At 38.6% G+C, this 19394-nt stretch overlaps 1 long non-coding RNA gene across 4 annotated transcripts in view; it reads right to left on the bottom strand.

Moving 5' to 3' along the window:
- LOC141365378 (uncharacterized) overlaps positions 1 to 19394 on the bottom strand; it is a 98108-nt gene that overhangs the window by 33251 nt on the left and 45463 nt on the right. The gene's annotated exons all lie outside the window — the stretch shown is intronic.

Here is a 19394-nt window from a genome sequence, read left to right as displayed (position 1 = left end):
GTTTACATTTTCTTATAAAACTTGCACTGTAAATACTAATTTTATTTTAATACTAATAGTAATATTTTATTAATTTATAATAAAAATGTATAAATAATTAATAAATAATTTATTTGATACAAAATTAAATAATTACTTAATAAAAAGTGTAATGGAAGCATATGATTTATTAAATATAAATAAAGAATTATTTACTTATTATTTTATTATTAAATTTATACAAATTATTATTAGCTCCAAGGATTTTCCAAAATCATGTAAAAGTCTTTTTTTGCAGCAATAACACACAATTAATTCAAATTTCAAGCATTGTAGCTAATAGACAGGATGACGTCTGGCTCCACCCTTCACACTGAAATATGTGTGCAGAGACATCATGAGTGGGCTGCTGTGAGCTCAGATGATATATCAGAGAACGAGAAAGAGAGAGAGAGAGAAAACGAGAGACAGAAAGAGTTAAAGCCATCTTGCTTGTTGAACTCCAAAAACCTATAGTGCTAGCATCTTAGCACTCGGCTCTTTGGCTTTGTCACGATTTCTGTGCAGTCGCAGCTGGGATGTAAAAAATCGAACATGGAGAAATATATCAGCGGGCAACATCTGCAGATGGTGATTAGCATTAGGAAATTGCCTCCTTGAATGAAATTGGAATGTCGACTGTCAATTTCCTTTCAAGCTTGCGACTCCTGTTCTGGAAAGCTAGAGGGTACAGCTTTGTCTTTAACTGGTTACAATTTAGATAAAGGAAAAATACCCAGCCTCCTTCTCAATAAAACCTAACACGCACACACACACACTGTTATTGTGATGTATTATTAGCACAAAGAAAGGACACCATTAATTGTATTGTACATGACTGCCTTTATTCTGCGTTTCTCTGTTCTCTATTCTGTTTGGTGATATTTTTGGGAGGGGTGTTATCAAGATGTTTGGCAGTACTGTTACAGTGAATGGGAAGCGTGAGTATTATCTTCAGCTCTCTCCTCCAGCTGATGAGGCACAGCTTAATTGGGCCTGTGCTTTAAAGTGTGTAGAGCTCTCCACAGCTCACAGAGAAACATTCATGCTCTGCCCATTTACCTCGAGTGTGTGTGAGTGTGTGTGCTAGATGAAGATATATTACTTTCATTTATAATCAAATAAAAAAAACACAGGCATTTCCTTTAATTCTTACATATCAGATACAGTAATACAAATTAATATTAATAATTATGATATTATTATTATTATTACACTGTAAAAAATCAATGCAAGTCAATTCAACCTACCATTTTATATAACTTATAAAATCAAGTTGAAATTGTTTAAATTTTAAGTAAAAGTAACATAAAAATATATGTTGATTTCACAAAAATGCTGCATTTTTTTTACAGTGTAGAGTAACTGGTTAATAACAATTAATGAATTACTGAATCATACATCTAATTCTTTTGCAATAATAGCCTAGTCCTAATAGTTATGATCTTAATAGTTATGATCCAAACTATGTTTATTCAATTGGATACTTGCATTAAATCCATCCAATACACTGTAAAATAATATGCTAGATTTACTTAAAGGTGTAGCGGAGGATTTTCTCGAATTTTAGAAAAGAACCGCCTTTTTTAAAAAATGCAATTGCGCAACACTCCTGATTGACAACTAGGAGGACCAGTAGTCTTGATGATCCACCCGGAAAAAGAATATCCTCTGCAATACCTTTAATTAAATAAATTGCATAATTTTTGCATCCACTTTTTCAAGTAGGTTTTACTTGAAATTTTAAACAATGGCATAAGTTGCTTAAAATTCCTGATTAATGAGCTTAGCCAATAAGAAAAGAATAACCAATCAGTGTGTGTTGGGCAAATATAATTTAGGAATAATTGCTTGATTGCTTTTCTATCGTGGGCTGATTTGACCACACACAAGAACCGAGAATTAAGATGTCATGTGAAACTTACTAAAAAAATGCATGCAAAAACGATGCACTATATTTTTAAGTAAATCCAGCGTATTATTTTTTTTTACAGTGTATCAAGTCAAAGTATTTATATACTGTATCATATTGTTTAATGACACGATTTGTGTTTTAAAAAATTGCTGCGTCATAAACAAGAACTTGCATTGCCTGATTCAATGTGTGGTTAAAACTACTAGCCAACCAATAACTAAATTAAATTATTAGAAGGCAAAAAAATATATTTTTTTTGTCTTTAATTGACAAGAAAAAATTGCATATTTGAAAAATGCAACACGTAGATTTTAGAGGTCACTAAATGAATCAATTGAATGTATTTTAATTATGTGGCAAATTTCCACATAAAATTATTAAATTAATATATCTGTATCTAATCATGTTTGTTAAGTGGAAATTTGGCACTTGATTAAAATACATTCAAATGATTATGCTTTTTTAAGTGTATGTTTTAATTTGGCGTGCTGTTTATACACAAAAACTTTTGCATAATTATGTGCATATAATACGCACTTTTTGCACTTTGCAAAAACAAAATCTGCATATAAATAGCAGACCAAATACAAACAGAAACTTGTGCTATTGATACTAGGAGATTATGTTGGAGAAACCACAACAACAGGAGCTCTGTTTTCTCATACGGGAAGGATTTACACAGAGTCCAGATGTGCCACAATAAGGTTTTAATGCTGGATCTGTAGATAAGTGTAGATACTTCGGTTAGCGTGATACACACACACTCACAATTAGCATGGCCGTTAAACCCTAGTGCAGCCATTAACCAGAGAAAGATGACGTGTGCGAGACAGCCGAGAGTCTGTTCCTGCTTCCCAAACTCTTGAAGTATATTTGGTTTTTATGGCCATATGCGCGCGGATATAGAGTGTCTATGACTGTACGGCTAGTGTGGCACTGCTATAAGTCTGATAAAGTGAAGAAGACTCTCTGCAGCCCGTATTAGCCATAGAAGCACAAACTGGGCAGCTATCAGCCACCGCCTCAACGCTCGGCCTTATCTCATTAGGTTCCACATCAAAGTTAATCGTAGATGGGCATGGTAATTGGTGGAGGAGACAATGGCATAGATCGGAGAGGGGGGGCTTCTCTGCAACGCGTGTCATCTTGAAACATTGGCAGGGCTGGCGACAGAAGATAGGCAGCGGCACAAGATGGAGAACGGGGGGTGGGTGGAGGATCGAGGGAAAGCTGTAACGGCAGAGGCATAACAAGCAAGCTGCTCAGAATTAATGAGCTTAGCCAATAAGAAAAGAATAACCAATCAGTGTGTGTTGGGCAAATATAATTTAGGAATAATTGCTTGATTGCTTTTCTATCGTGGGCTGATTTGACCACACACAAGAACCGAGAATTAAGATGTCAAGACAAGAATTAATTTGGCATGCGAGGGCACATAAATTCTTTCTCTCCTCTTTCGCGCGCCGCGTTAGGCGATGTTAGCGGAGTTGTCTCCCGCTAATGATGAAAACACAGAGGTAGATTGCGCATTCATTTCCTGACTCCATTATCCGTAAGGAGTCGCTTCGCTAATGCCACAGATGCCCCGATATCATGGAAAAGAGTGTGTATGCTAACACATTTAATTGCTGTTTTTGCATATTCCACTCCAGCCGTGATAGCAAGCCCCGGCTGATTGTGCAGTTTGTTTCTGTATTGATTTCAGATTCTTGTTTCCCAGGCATGCGGACTGTAATTGCGATGTCTGACGGACCCCTCCCCTCCCGAAACAGTGCTCGATTTTGAAGCTCTCACTTTTCTCGCTGGATTACTAATGTACGGCGGCTTAAGAGCGGACTTTTTATTAGCCGCTACCTGCTTTGAGAAATGAGGCGCCACCTCTCTCGACAGTCTCCTTTGGAGAGCCTCGCGTAAACGTTTCGTCTTTCCGAGCGAGGCTACGGTCGCGGGGAGCCACGCTGTTTTAACAGACCTGGACTTCGACGCTCTCCGGTGCTAATTTACTGACCAATATAACAATTGCTTTATTTCAGCTGTGGCCAGAATGTAGTTACTTATTAAATAAGAAAGGAGACTATAATAACCGCTATATCTAATGCAAGACCGGGTTTGACATTAGCCTGATCAGTTGGATTGAGTTTGAGCAGCCCCAGTTCAATTTATATTTAAATAGACACCGTGTCCAAATAGGGGAACGTGCATATGAATATAGCCATATATTTGCTCCCACATGCGTCTGCTACTTAGTTCCAATTAGGCTGGAAACAGTGCCGCTGTGGCACAGTCCGCGCACAGTGCCTGACTTATCGGCGCTCTGCAGGTTGCACAGCTATGTGTTTATTCATTTTATTTTGCATGCGTGTGCCTGGGTCGAGTTAAAGCGAATAAATAAGGCACCGAGGTTTGTCAGGTGGGTATTACGACTGCCCTCGGTCGGGTCATGTTCAGCACCTCCCTTGCTGGCGGTGCGCCGTGCACCGTTTAGGGACACGGGGCACAAGGTACCTCCGCTCTGAACTGCGTGAGGCCTAATTGAGTCACAGCCAATGACTCTATCTCTCCACATCAAGGAATTTGCCAGTGTTCGATTATTTCACTGGGGGATTAAACCTCATTTTCGGGTGTTCCGCATTAACCTATTAGGAAGGCTCATCTGCATTGCTAATGCGAGCAGGGGACAGCTGTCACAGGCGAGGGAAAAACATGATCGCGCAATCCTTGAGTGAGTGATCCCGGCTCCGATTAGCCGCTGTGAAGTTCGCTGAGCCCAAGTGATAAGACGGGCAGAAATTCCCAAGTTGCCAATAGCTCAGAAAATTATCAGACTGTAGGCAAAGGAAAAATTGTGCCTCACGGCGCTGGAGCTTCAATCCGGGGACTGCCCAGATTGACATTATTTAAAGCTAGGGAAATGTGCTCCGCCTGCCTATCAGACTCGGGGTAAAATAAGATTTCTTCCTCTTCGTGCTCCAAATATGAACATTTTCAATATGCTGCCGTTCTCGAAAAAGCAATTTAAGAGTAATTTAAAATGTTACGATTTAATCCGGATAACGGAAATAAACAAACCTGCATACCAGCGGGAAGGAAGCAGAATACTACCCTTCCAGGGGTCTCGGGTCATAAAGAAGCATGTGCAACAAGAGCTACATGCATAGTTTCAATGTCATCTTTGGGTTACTTTTATCATATACATACATTTTGATTGTCCGTGAAAATGTTCAAGTGTTTCAAGTGGACTAAACATGTCAGCCTTACAATCTTAGTATAGTGATGTGAACTTGTCTGATAAAACAAAACTTTGATGAGCTGTATGCAATAATGATCATATCTACAGCAAGTAAATGTAAGAGTCTCAGTGACTCAAAGCAAACATGGCAGCCCCATTATATTTACAGGTTTACAATGGCATCTCTTACATTGGGCATTTGCCAAATTCAGTTACTGCTGGAATAGCAATGCAATATGCAGAGTCCGTATAGTCTCATCTGTATGCAAATTGTGCTTCTCGTTGTGTGAAAAGAACTTTTGGCTACTAAAACATGTCAACATAACCAGCAAACCAACATAAGTGATTTGTTTTCATGTAGACAGTCATGCATTTATTACTTTTATCCCTTTAAACAAACACGCATATTTAACACTTATATTATTCTCCCAGATAGTTCACAAAAAGGTCCCAAAATATGAAATCGCCTGGTAAATTGCTTATGTGAAGAATTCATTGCACAACAAAACACAACCCATATATCTTGCACAGTACGTTTCTAACCGGACCAATGTCAGGGTTGAGGAAAGCATCCTTTGGCCCAAGCTGACTTAAGCGCCCTATTTGTGCTTTCTCTGGTCCCATTGCCTTTGTGTACATTGTAATGAGTGTTACCATAATCCTGGGATTTTCCCTCGGCTTGACCCCAGGCAATGCCTTCCCTCTGCCCCACCACACCAGGACACCGAGAGTTTACCCCAAACAGCCTGGCTGGACGAAACGCAACAATGACCTGTCCCCCAAGAGATGCGTCCCTTTACGGCTGGTTCGGAGCTTTCCTGATAGACCTGGAAATTTTAATCCTATTAGCGCTTCCCAACAAAGGGTGAAGCTGCAGAAGGCAGGGCGAAGACAGAGCGCTCCTGATATCTGCCACAGGGACAGTGAAGCCCCCCACCAGCTCCCCATCATCTATTAGAGGCGCAGACACAAAACAACAAAACCTTGTATAAAAAGGAGGACCACCAATAACCAAGCATCAACAAAGTCAACTCATTAAGACATCCATCTCCAGCCATAACGGATCCGTTATTGACGGAGCGGGTGATAAATGTCTCGCCGGTCGAGGCGCAGGAAGTGGTTGTGTGGTGCCTTGTCAGCGCTAGTACCTAAGGGTCGTCTCACAAAAGATCGGAGAAGCTGGGAGGCCTCAATGTGCTTTTGTTTTGCTCTCTGATTATGGGACATGCGGTGGCCAAGTGTGCTGGTGGTCCGTCCTGTTGCCCCATCGCCGGTTTCGAAAGCTTAAAGTCCTCCATTGTGACGGATGAGGAGGAGGGGTGGCAGGGTCCATACAGATAGAAAGTCTTCTTTAACCAAACAGGGCAGGATATGACTCTTTAAGAGCCAAGGGGGTGTGAATGGACAATGCCACGACAGAAGAAAAGCAGCTCTATGTTGGGACTGCTGGGTTAACAAACATCTACGAGGGTGAGATACATGTGTAATACTACAGTTCGTAACTTTATTGATCTCTTGTAAGCTGCATAAGCACGACTGAACAGAGCATTCTTGCCATTTCTCAGAAATAAATATTTGGTAGTCTGTCAGAAGGTGACCATCTTAACCACACAGATTTGAGAGCAAACCAAATACGAGGATTTCATTTAGGCCTTTTTCATACATAGATGTCATAGAGCAGGGACAGTTAATTTTCCAAAAAAAAAAAATGCTGGGTTATTTTCAACCCAGCGTTGGGTCAAAAAGGGGCGAGCCTAGCTGTTGGTTTAAATTAACCCAGATAATGTTAATATTTGACCCAACAATGAGCTAAATCAACCAGCATTTTGGTTTTAATAAATCCAGCATAGGTAAATTACAACCAAACGGCTGAAATAACCCAGCATTTTAGAGTGTATATTTTTTTGACTAATCGTGAAGTGTTGGTGAGCTGGTTCAGGGGTGTTTGATTTGGGTTTAAGCTTACTGTAACTCTGCAGGACAGAGTATTTACACATTATCCAACAATCACAGTGTATGATCCAGTTGTACCAAGTTACGCACTATTATTCCTCTCCATTGTAAAAGATGTGAGGGATGGAGAGTTTGGATGATTGACAGCTCCTTTAAGTCAGCTGTGTGCTTAGGTCTACCCTCTGTGTCCCCAGGGGCTACAAGCAGAACCCTGGGATACCAAACACAGTGCTATACATTTATGTATGGACCTGACCTTTTCAATAATGAGTTGACACAGTAACTAAAAATACAATCAAATGCTCACCGCTGAGGTGTGTGACAAGAACCAGGGGAAAAAGGAAACACATAAGATACAAAATAACAAAGACATAAAAATTGTTTAAAAGAAAATGACTAAATAAACACTTTCATGGCATGTTTAGTCAACATCAGGGCAATTTCTATTTAATTACATTATATATGTATGGGAAATATGAGAATCTTTATTTCTTTATAAAAATAAAAAAATTCTGTTACTATCATTAAAGGATTAGTCCACTTACATAAAAAATCTGATCATTTACTTACCCCCATGTCATGCAAGATGTTTATGTCTGTCTTTGTTTAGTTGAGAAGAACGTTTTTTTTTTAGGAAAACATTCAAGGATTTTTATCATTATAATGGACATTATTGGACCTCAACCATTTACAGTTTTGATGCAGCTTCAAAGGGCTCTAAATAATCCCAACCGAGGCATAAGGGTCTTATCTAGCAAAATGATTGTCATTTTCGCCCCAAAATAAAAAAATATATATTTTTAAACCACAGCATCTCATCTTGCACTAGCCGTTTGACACATCAATGTATTACATAATCACGTCGAAAAAGTCACACATGACGTATGCGAAACTACCGCCTCAGTGTTTACAAGCGTGGAGAAAGATGACCGCGGTTCTTTTCGTGTTTTGGCCAATGTGATCTGCCGTAAGGTCTTATTAACGCGCGTATATTGTACTTCCGGAGTGCCATTCATTCAGATATGGATGTTTTTTAAATTCCGCGAAATAAAATAATTAAATCCAGACGAGCTTAAGACTGGCCACTGTAATATCAGTATAAGGTAAACTCAACTTTATTTTGTTCAACTCCGTAATGGTAATGTTAATTAATAAAGATAGAAAATGTTATTAATCATTATTTCTTCATTTCTTTGGGTTTATTATAAGCAGCCAATTATATAAAACACGTAGGCTACTTTAGTAGGATTTGTATAAGTTCTTTTGATTTGTTAAAATTAAATTCATAAATAACATGTTCTGTAATAATTTTACACTCTGAGCTATTTTGGGGATTTCTGCCTGGATTTGGCCTACCCAATTTCAAAAGCTTCCCATACCCACAGGCAGAGGTGCAGATACAAAAGTGTGGTATCATTTTACAGGAAACCCTTTGAAATTACATAAAAGACGTTAAAAGTTAAAAGTGCTCAACATGGTTGTATGTGTTGTCGGTTCTCTAATAAACACAAAAATAAATAGGCGCCTTTTGAAGTTTTTTTTCTAAAGTCTGTATTTAACAGTGTATAACTCTGGCCCTGAGTGGCAACGAAACCTGCAGACAGTTTTGTTTGATTCCAGCAATTGTCAGCTTACAGAGGAAAAGGGAATTTTTTCTCTATCATAATAAATGCAAAAGTTATTTTACTCCAACTGATGGGAGGAATAATATGCTTATGGTGTACAATTTCTGCCAAAAAACATTTGAAGTGCTACCATAACCACATACAGTGGAATAAATGCAATATCTTTATATCATTTTAAAGAAAACCCTTTGAAGTTACAGAAAAAGCTGCTGTTTGTGACAAATATTGTTATTTATGTTGTTTTTCATATGATAAACACCAAATTGTCTTTTTATGTTGTAAACACTGTCTTTGAAAAAAAATAACTCTGGTTCTGTGTGCTCTAGCAGACTGCAGACAGTTCTGGTTGTTAGCAGCAGCAGACAGTAAACACCCAAAAAATTAATGATCTCTTTAGCATGTCGCATTCAAAAGATATTCTTATTTTACTGAAGGGTATGAAAATACATTTTTCATATAAATATTAATTTTTTCTTTTGCACATATAATAAATAGCAAGGGATTATTCATGCACACATTACACAACCAAAGAAAATGCTGTGAATGGACTCATTTTTTAGAGTAGGACCTAAGATAAAAGATGGTGTAGAATTTGTGGCTATCTGTGCTATCTGAGGCAGTTCACACTTAAGTTTCCCATATGTTTACAAAAGACCATTTTTTACCTCATAATTCATTAGACGATTGTTGGATATTCGATGAGAATAGAACAAAAATAATGAAGTAGCCTTATTCCTGAGAGTGAGAGCTTTCATTTGATATAAGACTTGCCCATGTTTGTCATACTTGAAAAATATGAAATATGTGAATATTAAATCATATAAAAAAAATTTGGGGGGTGATAGTGTTAATCAAATGTAAATAACTTTCTAACAGTAAAACATATGTGAAAGTGATGCATATCTGCAGAAAGTAGAGCTTGTAAGATTTCAAACAGTATCTAATATGTGGTACTGGGTCCATGATAGACCATAAAAAATAAAGGAATATTTTATATTAAGTCAAAATAAGATAATTCTGGACCCGGTACAGGGTCCACAGAGTCAAACAAGTTAAAGTAAAATATTAAACATTACAAACACGCGTATCCAAAGCACGTGATCTTCTGCAACGGCCAAATGCATGAAACAGACACTCCCATCTATGGAATAACCTGAGAATTTTAATCCCGTCCGAATCGGTACATAAAATCACAGAAGTTGTGGGAGACACGTTGAAACTCAAATGTCGTTTGGAAAACTAATCCCGTCCAAATAGTGCTTTTGTGTCAGTTTATTGTTTAAAATGGTCCGCAAGTGGTCATTTCACATATGTAATGTGTGACCTTTTGACTTGAATACGCAAGACGAAAAGTTGTAGTTTAAAGGTAGTTTATTTTATTTTTTTGGTGGCTAAAATGACGATGGTTTCATTAGATAAGACCCTAATGCCTTGGTTGGGATGGTTTAGAGCTCTTTGAAGCTGCATTGAAACTGTAAACTGTTGAGGTCCAATAAAGTCCACTATATGGAGAAAAATCCTGAAATGTTTTCCTCAAAAAACGTCTTCAGTCTTCTCAACTGAACAAAGAAAGACATACCGTATTTTCCAGACTATAAGTCACACTTTTTTCATAGTTTGATGCATCTTATAGTCAGGTGTGACTTGTAATTCACTATGAGTTAATTTTGACATAATGAACCAAGAGACAACATTACCGTCTACAGTTCGCTATATGCTGCTCCTGTATTTATGTGATTCAATAAATTCAGTGATGTGGAATGACGAGCCTGCGAACTTGATGCGCGTTGGCTTGTTCTGTTCATTTAGCCTATTCAGCCTTCCAGGTATGTTCTGTATGCTATTGTGTATTGTGTAAATAACTGCTTGTATTACGTTAATGTATGGACACCTATTCAGCCGGCTGTTCTGTGTGCTATTGTTTAGTTGAATAACTTGCCTTTCCGGATTAAATGTCGGTTCTTCGGCTTGGATTTTGTGAAATAATTTTCTAAATAAATGTGACGTATAGTCCACTGCATATTCGTCTTCATGACACATTTTTGATTGATGCAACTCCTGAGCAACTATAGTCCGAAAAATATGGTAAACATCTTGGATGACATGGTAAGTTAATTATCGGGATTTTTTAACCCTGACCCTATCCTTTAAATAGAAAATGACAAAATTAACACTTTCATGGCATGTTTTGTCAACATCAGGGCAATTTCTATTAAATTACATTATTTACAGTATGTACAGGAAATATGAGAAGCTTTATTTGTTTATCAATATACCACTTTTTCCAACTATCATTAATGAATCAAAATAATAGCTGTTCAAATAATAAGAGGTCAGAAATACAGATAAATATTCAGAGAAAAATCTAAAGACAAACTGCAAAAAGATAAAACATGCATGATGAATAATTATTCATTTTTGTGACAAGATTTCAGTCTCAATTTAAGTGTCAGCATCTTATGGCATGGACTCCAAACTGAGGATCTTCAAGTAATGTTACACTTATGTGAGTGGCTCTGTATCCACCACTGTAAGTGTTCTTGCCTTCGTGTTTACATCCACTGCTAATTCCACACACAATAGACACAAAAGAGGCGTGGAATCGCCCAACACATGCCCCACACATAATTGCCTCCTTTGGACGTCGTCCATCCCCATCACAAAACATGCGCCCCAACGTTCCAATCCGCTTATCGTGCCCATGCTAGGTTTACGGCAGAAGGAGCTAACCGTTATCACTACACGCAATCGCTGACAGAAGCTCTTCAGAGCTCCTAGCCGCTTCATTGTAACACAGGTATAGGAGGAAGGGAGCTAGTCGGAGCCGTACGTTACAATACATCAGTTGTTATTTTCCTGAGAGCCGAGTCTGCTGGCAAGCGCGCTGTAGCAGGTCAGAGAGTGTACTTGACAGAAAATATGCATAATGAGTGCATACTTGTGCTGCTTTTCATTTGCATTGTGTATTGATTTTTCGGGGGGCTCATTTAATCTAATATTATGTGTGGGTCCCGCACCGCTTTCAGCCACGTCTGAGAGCGACGCTTATATGGGGGCTAAATGATGATTGCTGCAGGCGAGGTAAACCAAGGTACATCCCATCCCGCACGCCCACACTAAAACACATCCCCATTTCTCTTCATCCCCGTTTCGCCCGCCTCCAGCCCGCTTGGTTACAGTCAAACCCGTTCTGAATACACATACAGAGTGTTGCAAAGACAATAGACGGCAGGCTGGATTGAAGGATAACTGAACAAATTCAGCTAAATCCAGTCCAGGGAAAATATAAAGAATCCCTTTCTTCGCAGTGAAATATAATTAACCTTTCACGCTTGATATTCGGGTCTTTCGTACACTTCACAATAGAGGGAATAAGAAAGGCTTTCCAAAAGGTGACATTTTTAATTTGTGTGAGATTACAGTGTCCACAGTCGGTCCTGTACGCCTGCATGGAGCACCTCGCTCTTCCCGGACCGCATAAGATATTACTGGGAAATGTCAGTGCCTGAAGAAGACATCAAATTCACAGCTCTCAGGGGATTTTGATGAATGACAGTTTTTCTACCAGCACGTCTGTCTGTACACGCACTCCTGTTATGTGATGGTTATCGTGGAGCAAAAAAAAATAATTAATGCCAAAAACATACAAACACTATTGTCACCTTTCTATGTCTCCTGATAGAACCAGATTAAGCTGTCAGAGATGGTGAGGCGCTAAGCCGTTGTTTGATCTACAAATGAAGAGTAATGAGGGCCACTGGCAGCCACACACATCTACATTCATCCAGGACAACATTTCAGCAACATTCAAATCTTGAGAATTCAGGTGCACATTTTCCATCTTTTCCTCTCTCATCATTCATCTAAGACTCACCGCTCAGATGCGGAGGTGGCGACTGTCGCCATCTCCAAAAGGACCTTCGTTTCCAGGGTTGTTTACATCTCGTAAGCAAGTAACGGACATGCACAGACATTAATGAGCTTAACGAAGAGCCGGCGAGGAATATTAATTAGACTCACCGAAGTGCTCTAGGCTTAGAACCGCACAGACAGAAGGCCCCTAAGGGCCCCGTGGGCACATGACTCTGTTTGAAAGACAGATGTCAGAACAGGATTGTACAGCAAGCGACTTCATCAAAGCCGACAAGCGACGTCCTCAGGAAGGACAAATCCAGAATCCAATGTAAGGATGTTGGCGTGAATACTTGGAAAGTGACTTGAATGCAAAGTAGACGCAGGGGATGCGATAAGCATGCACCAATTTGGCTAACAAAAAAACGTCATCGAAAAACATATACGCCCGATTTTCTTTCTCGTGAGCCACTTGCATGATCCAAATTCAAATAGCGCTATTTGTTTTGAACATCAATGAGCACCTCTCAGTGGTCTGTTTTAACCTCTATTAGACAGGATTACAAGGCTGCTAGCTTGCTGGCATTTGGTAAGTGTCATAGTGACAGCACTTGGTGGCGAAATGCTGGGCTGTCAGCGGCAAGCTTTATCACCGGGCTTTTCTCCCGCACAGAGTGTGGACTAATAAGCCTAGAAATTACAATTGCCTCCCTGCCGAACCTCCGATAGCTGCAAATAATGATATCAGTGCCCCGCTAATCTCCTCCGCTCGCGGCTTGGCATCAACCTATTGAGTCACCTGTCATACTCATTTCTGATGAGGTGAACTTAATCTCGCCGTCCGTAATGACAATAGAGGCCATTTGAATGTTAAGAATGATATTTGTCAAAGTTTCCTGTCTTTTTTTGTCCTTCGACATCTTTCTCAGACAGGCCAATTGAAATACCCTGTCAAAATGCACGAATCCCTCGACTTAGTTAAGATACGAGTCATTTTTTCTATTTCATTTTCTATTTGTGATTTCAAAAGACAGGGATGAAGTAGACACGTTTTTATCATCTCTTGTGAAAAGTGAGCATTTAGACAGCGCTCAATTTATTATTGATTTTATTAACAAATCTCTTTAAAACATCTTACAAGTATATATATATATATATATATAGTGCTTTCAATTTTAATATAATGCATTAAAGGTATTGCGGAGAATTTTCTTTTTCCTCATCAAGACTGTCAATCAGGACAGTTGGGCAATTGCATTTTTTTTTTAAAGTGAAGGAGGTGGTTCTTTTCTAAAATTTGAGAAAATCCTTCGCTTCACCTTTAATGTAAATTTATTTTAACGACCCTATTTTCATTAACATGGAATTAACGCAACACGCAAATTCTTTTTGACCCTTGGCCTAGCTCGTTGTTGGATTAATTGAGATACAGCCTTACGCAGTAAATAATCATCAAATGTCTAAAATTATCTTTATTTGTACGTTTTCTGAGAGGTGTACCATCCTAAATGCTTAACCTGATAAGGATCACTGTGCCGTACACGGCACACCCCCTGCCTTGCACGTGAGGCTGCATAAACGTCATTGTAACTTTGAAGCATTAAATCTGTAAAATATACGGTCATGCGGCACATCGTTTGAAAGCTTAGACTCTCAGGATTCCATTAAGTGCACACACAAATCATAATATGATTTATAGCAGTCATAAAACTGTAATCTAGTTGTTAGTTGCCTGAACCGGGCGGCACCGATTTAGGTTATTTAGTTACCTTCAAAATCTTCCCTTTATCCGCTTTGGTGAAATTGTCCAAAACAAATTGTTCATAAATCCCCAAAAGTCCAAGGAAATGGAATATCGAAGCCTTTTAATCCAAAACTATTTGTTCGCCTCACAATCTTAACGTTTCTGACCGAATTATATAAACACTGTAAACAACTATCGGACATTCGTTCGACTCTCACTTTTCATTCAAGATTTATAATGAAATATTTGGGTGTCACGTTTATTGTGCAACGTGTGAGGAACATATACGCCCCTAGGGCTGGGTAAAAATATCGATTCATCAATGCATTGCAATTATTTGTTCCTCAATTCAATATCGATTCATCAAATCCTATGAATCGATTCAGCCTACCGGCCAGGGGCGGCGCTGTGGGTGGGCAACACTCTAGCGCCCGCCCCCCGAGGTAATTTGATCCGGCCCTTTATGTAGTCTGTGAAAAAGACATCTCTAGAATAAATAAATGTAGAATTAAAATAAATGTAGTTGGACAACGGGCCCTACAGTTACGAGTTGATGAGCGTGCATCTGTTACAGCATGAGATGCAGAGCGCGAGTCACGTGACTGGCGCGAGCAGCTGTGTCACGTGTTGAGCCGCTCGCGCCCGCATATCAAGACGGGATGACTGACAGGGGTGAGACCACGGACTCTATGGCTGTTTTAACTTCTTGTATTTCCATCTTACAAAACCGCCTTTTCCGACGGTTGTTGTTTGATATGTCGGCTCAATGATGACTTGCTTATCCACAATGACATTAGATGTCTTAATAAAGGAAACGCATTGAAACGATTAGTAACAGTAGTAACGCGTATCTACTGACAAACATACACCTGATTTTACTGCTCTAACGAAATCTAAAAGTATAATTTCTCTTATTAGAAGCTAGACTAATGTTTGCCAATTATTAAGATGGCTGTTGTAGTTTAAATAGGGGTAGTGAAATAATTAGCTTTGACAAAAACAGCATAAAACAATGTTATGTTACATATTGTAAACTTTTTTGTTATGTGTACTAAAGTGAGTAAATAAGTCAAATTCTCAATGAGTGTGATATGGCTCTTATTTACCCCTTTAAATGTAAAGCATCTTACAGTGCACTTATGTTGTTATGCAGTTTTAAAATACAACATATGAACATGTCTGGATGTAGAAAAAGTCTACTTGGACATCTTACAATGCACTAATTTTGTTGTATGCAGTTTGAAAATACATGTTTGTAGAAAAAGCCTATTGTACAATGCACTGATTTTGTTGTTATGCAGTTTAAATATAGGAAAATGTAGTCATAATCACTGATATATCTTCAGCCCCTTATTTGAGATGCTTTTCATGAACTGGCCCCCATGACAAACTAACTGAATAGCCCTGCTCTAGTGAGAGCGTTCAGCGTTGTACAAGACACGCTTAACCAAAACATGCTTTACCAAAACAGCCTGCACCAAAAGCTAAAATTAAAATATAGGTTACTCAGGTACTTAATTACTTGTGTATCTACTTATTATTGAATCGATATTGAAGCAAACAAATCAATATCGAATTGAATCGAATCGAATTGAATCGAAGCCTCAAGAATCGGAATTGAATCGAATTGTGAAATTCCTAACAATACCCAGCCCTATACGCCCCCTTGTGGAATTTCAGCCGTTTCATAAGAGGCTACTCTAATACAAGATGCGTGTCCATCCACATGCGTGTGACATTTTGGTTTTGTTTCTAAAACATGCAGGAATTACAAAAGAAGTGTAGGACTCTCTAAATAATTATTTAGAGAGATAAAGTCCGGGACCTGATTGATATTTAAAGAGTTATTAGGAGCGACAAGTCTCGAAAGTGATCTTCCTCATGCTGACTGACACATCTGAAGCATGCACATATGCGCCCGACCCCGATATATGCATAAATAAGACAGAATTACAGTTTTAAAATATATATGTTTTGAAATTAATTCACGCAGATATAATCTGTTATGTCTTAAGTGAATGTTTGGTTAACTGTTGATGAAAAATATCTGATGTATAAGATTATATTAGATCCTTGCATTACAGTAGATCTTAAAGCTGTCTGTCTCAATGTCAATAAACAATAAAGAAAGAAAAAAGTTGAACATGACTGTGACTTTGGGTCTATTAGTTTTATCAGTGATTTTAAGGTATGGATGCAGTGATTTTGTTTTTGAACCTTCAAAATTCTTTAACTTGATTTTTCTCAAAATTGACTTTGCTGACTCGATCAACTTCAAACAGGTGTAGCTCTGTCATTTTCTGTCAGATTCCAACTAATCATATTATTTTAAAGTTTTTGAAATGGAGAATGTAAGTAACAAATTTTTAAAAATGTGCTCATTCCGACTCAATTTGCCAGCACGGGTCACAAATATAGTACTGTGCAACAGTCTTATGCTAGTACGTACATACCAAACGTGAGGCATCACGTTACTCGCTTTAGATTACTTGCGGGATTTAACTTCGTGTGAATATTTTCAACTTGTGCGAAGACACGTTTGAGGTGATTAGCGTGTGTTTTTGAGGCAAACGTGCCTCCCATATCTGGTCATTCGTATCGACCCACGTGAGAACGCGTCTGATCGCGTCTTTGCATTGACTTTGTATGTAATTTACTCGCGCAAATCGTTAAACTCGCGTCTGGTGTGAATCCACAGTTAGGCCACCATGCCATAATTAGATTTGTTGTTTTTGCAACATTATAGATCAAATCTAATTGTTTCTCAGTATATTTAATAGAATACATGCAGAAAATACAAGAAATGTGTATATAGTTTTAAAAACTGTATAAAAATGTAAATTAATGCGTAAAGTTTTTAGAGTAAAATCCTCTTTCACTTGAGCAATAGCAGGAAACGGCATCTCTTAAACCTAAATAAAATTAAGTCCTAATTTCTAATTTTAAAGAAATTTACTTAGAAATTTAAAGTCTTTTTACTTCATTCTGCTCAAAAACGCTCAAGATGTGTTTAGTGCCAAGACAGATCACACTTAACACCGATGATGCCTGAGTAAGACATTTAGTCCTAAAAATATATATTTTTTGTACATATTTCCTGTATTTTCTGGTTGTATCTTAATAAAATAGATTGAAAAATAAATAAGGATGGACATTAAAACTTCTAAAACAACAAGTCTGGTGTTGGCCTAAGACTTTTGCACAAGAAGCTGCAATACACATCTCATCTAATGTCCAGTATGTATTTGTCTATTAACAATTCATTACTTAATCTGTCTAAAGCCGTGACTAGCAGTTGAATTGCAGTAGGGAGGTCGAGGGGATCTACTGTATACACAGTGTGGTCATCTGTCTTAAATTGCTGCTTTTGTGCCGATGTATTCATGAGCACATCCAATCACGGCAACATTTGGCAACAAAAACAGGACAAACTCCTCCATTATGCCCCAGCACTTGCAGATACGAAGCAATCAGAGGTCGCTGCAGGTGTGTGCTGATGCCCCTCTATCCCGTATTATTCATTCCTATCAAGAGAGGCGAGCAGAGATGAATTGACCTAAGAGACCCACACAGAAGTAGATCGAGCGTTAAACTAAATGTTCTGGAGAGAGCAGAACTATTCACTAGCTAGCTCTCTGTTAACAGCTGTATCTGAGCCACTTAACTACGTGCTGTGCCTCTTTAACAATTTCAGCTGTTTAAAAAATGTCTTCTGCCATTTTGTACGGATGACGGGAATTAAAGCGAGATGTGATAAAGGATGAGCTCCGCTGCACTGTGTAAATGACACCTTTAAGTGTCTGAAACTGAAACAAAAAGAGTATCAATTTCAAACATGACAGAAATGTCCTCAGTTCAACTATTACTTTCAACTATGCATGTATGCATTCGACAGAGGCTTTTATCAGTCCGTGCGTTTCGTAGGAATCAAACCCACGACCTTGGCATTGCGAGCAGTATGCACTACTATTTCAGCTTCTGGATACTATATACTAAATTGTGCGTTTTGATTGTATTAATTCAAACGACAATGCTTGGAGATATCACACAGTGTTAATGGCGGTGCGATGATGTGACTGTTATGGATTAGTAAGAGCAGGAATGGCTGGAGAAAGGTCTTGGTTGTGATAAGCAGCAGTACTCTGCAGTGCCATCATCCCCCTCTTCATCAAGCATTGATCATTCACACGGAAAACTGTGTCATTAGATAAATGACTGCTTCCCTCTGCTGTCGGATTAACACTGATGGCACAATCAGTACTTTCTTATTTATATCTGCGCAGACAAAGAATCATTTAGCTTGAGCAAGAACACGAACTCCCTGCCACACGAACAAATGATGGTTGTTACCGTGCATGAACCACGGAGGGAAGTTGATTTCTATCAGCTACTTTTCCTACAACCTTTTGTAAGCCCTTCATACAGAAGTTGGTCACGGCCGGTACAGAAACAGTTAATCCTAGCGGTATTGCAATGCAACATTTTCTCTGTAGTTAATGTCCACACGCTTAATTCTTGTCAAAAAACAGCAATGCTTTTGGATTTTAAAGGGGATATATCATGAAAATCTGACTTTTTCCATGTGTAAGTGCTATTATTGGGTCCCCAGTGCTTCTATCAATGTAGAAAATGTGAAAAAAAAACAGTCACTTGGCTCCCCTTGTGATGTCAGAAGGGGATATAATAATACCGCCCCTAATCTGCACTATGAAATGACGGCACTCCGATTTACTGTGGGTTCACACCAGCCACACTAGTGTTTGAGGCGTTAAATTAGGGCTGGGCGATGTGGCCCAAAATAAAAATCCCTGATTTTTTCACAAAAAATCTGATTTACGATTTAAATCGATTTTCCCCCCTACTGAAAAATCATTCTGCAGATTGCAATTTTTTTTTGCTTTATTTCCACAATATATATGGGGACCATATCTTTAGCAATTTACATTGCGACTGCATCTGTGATCATTTTCCAACTGCTCCCTTCTTATCATACTGGATACTGGTGATGCGCGGGTCAGGATTTTTTTCAACCCGCAGGTCCCGCTTTTATGAAAAATT

This window comes from Misgurnus anguillicaudatus, chromosome 7, assembly GCF_027580225.2.
Source record: "Misgurnus anguillicaudatus chromosome 7, ASM2758022v2, whole genome shotgun sequence".
In the NCBI taxonomy this organism is placed as follows: domain Eukaryota; kingdom Metazoa; phylum Chordata; class Actinopteri; order Cypriniformes; family Cobitidae; genus Misgurnus; species Misgurnus anguillicaudatus.
The sequence above is the reverse complement of the archived record's forward strand: the minus strand, read 5'-3'. Positions and strand labels throughout refer to the sequence as shown.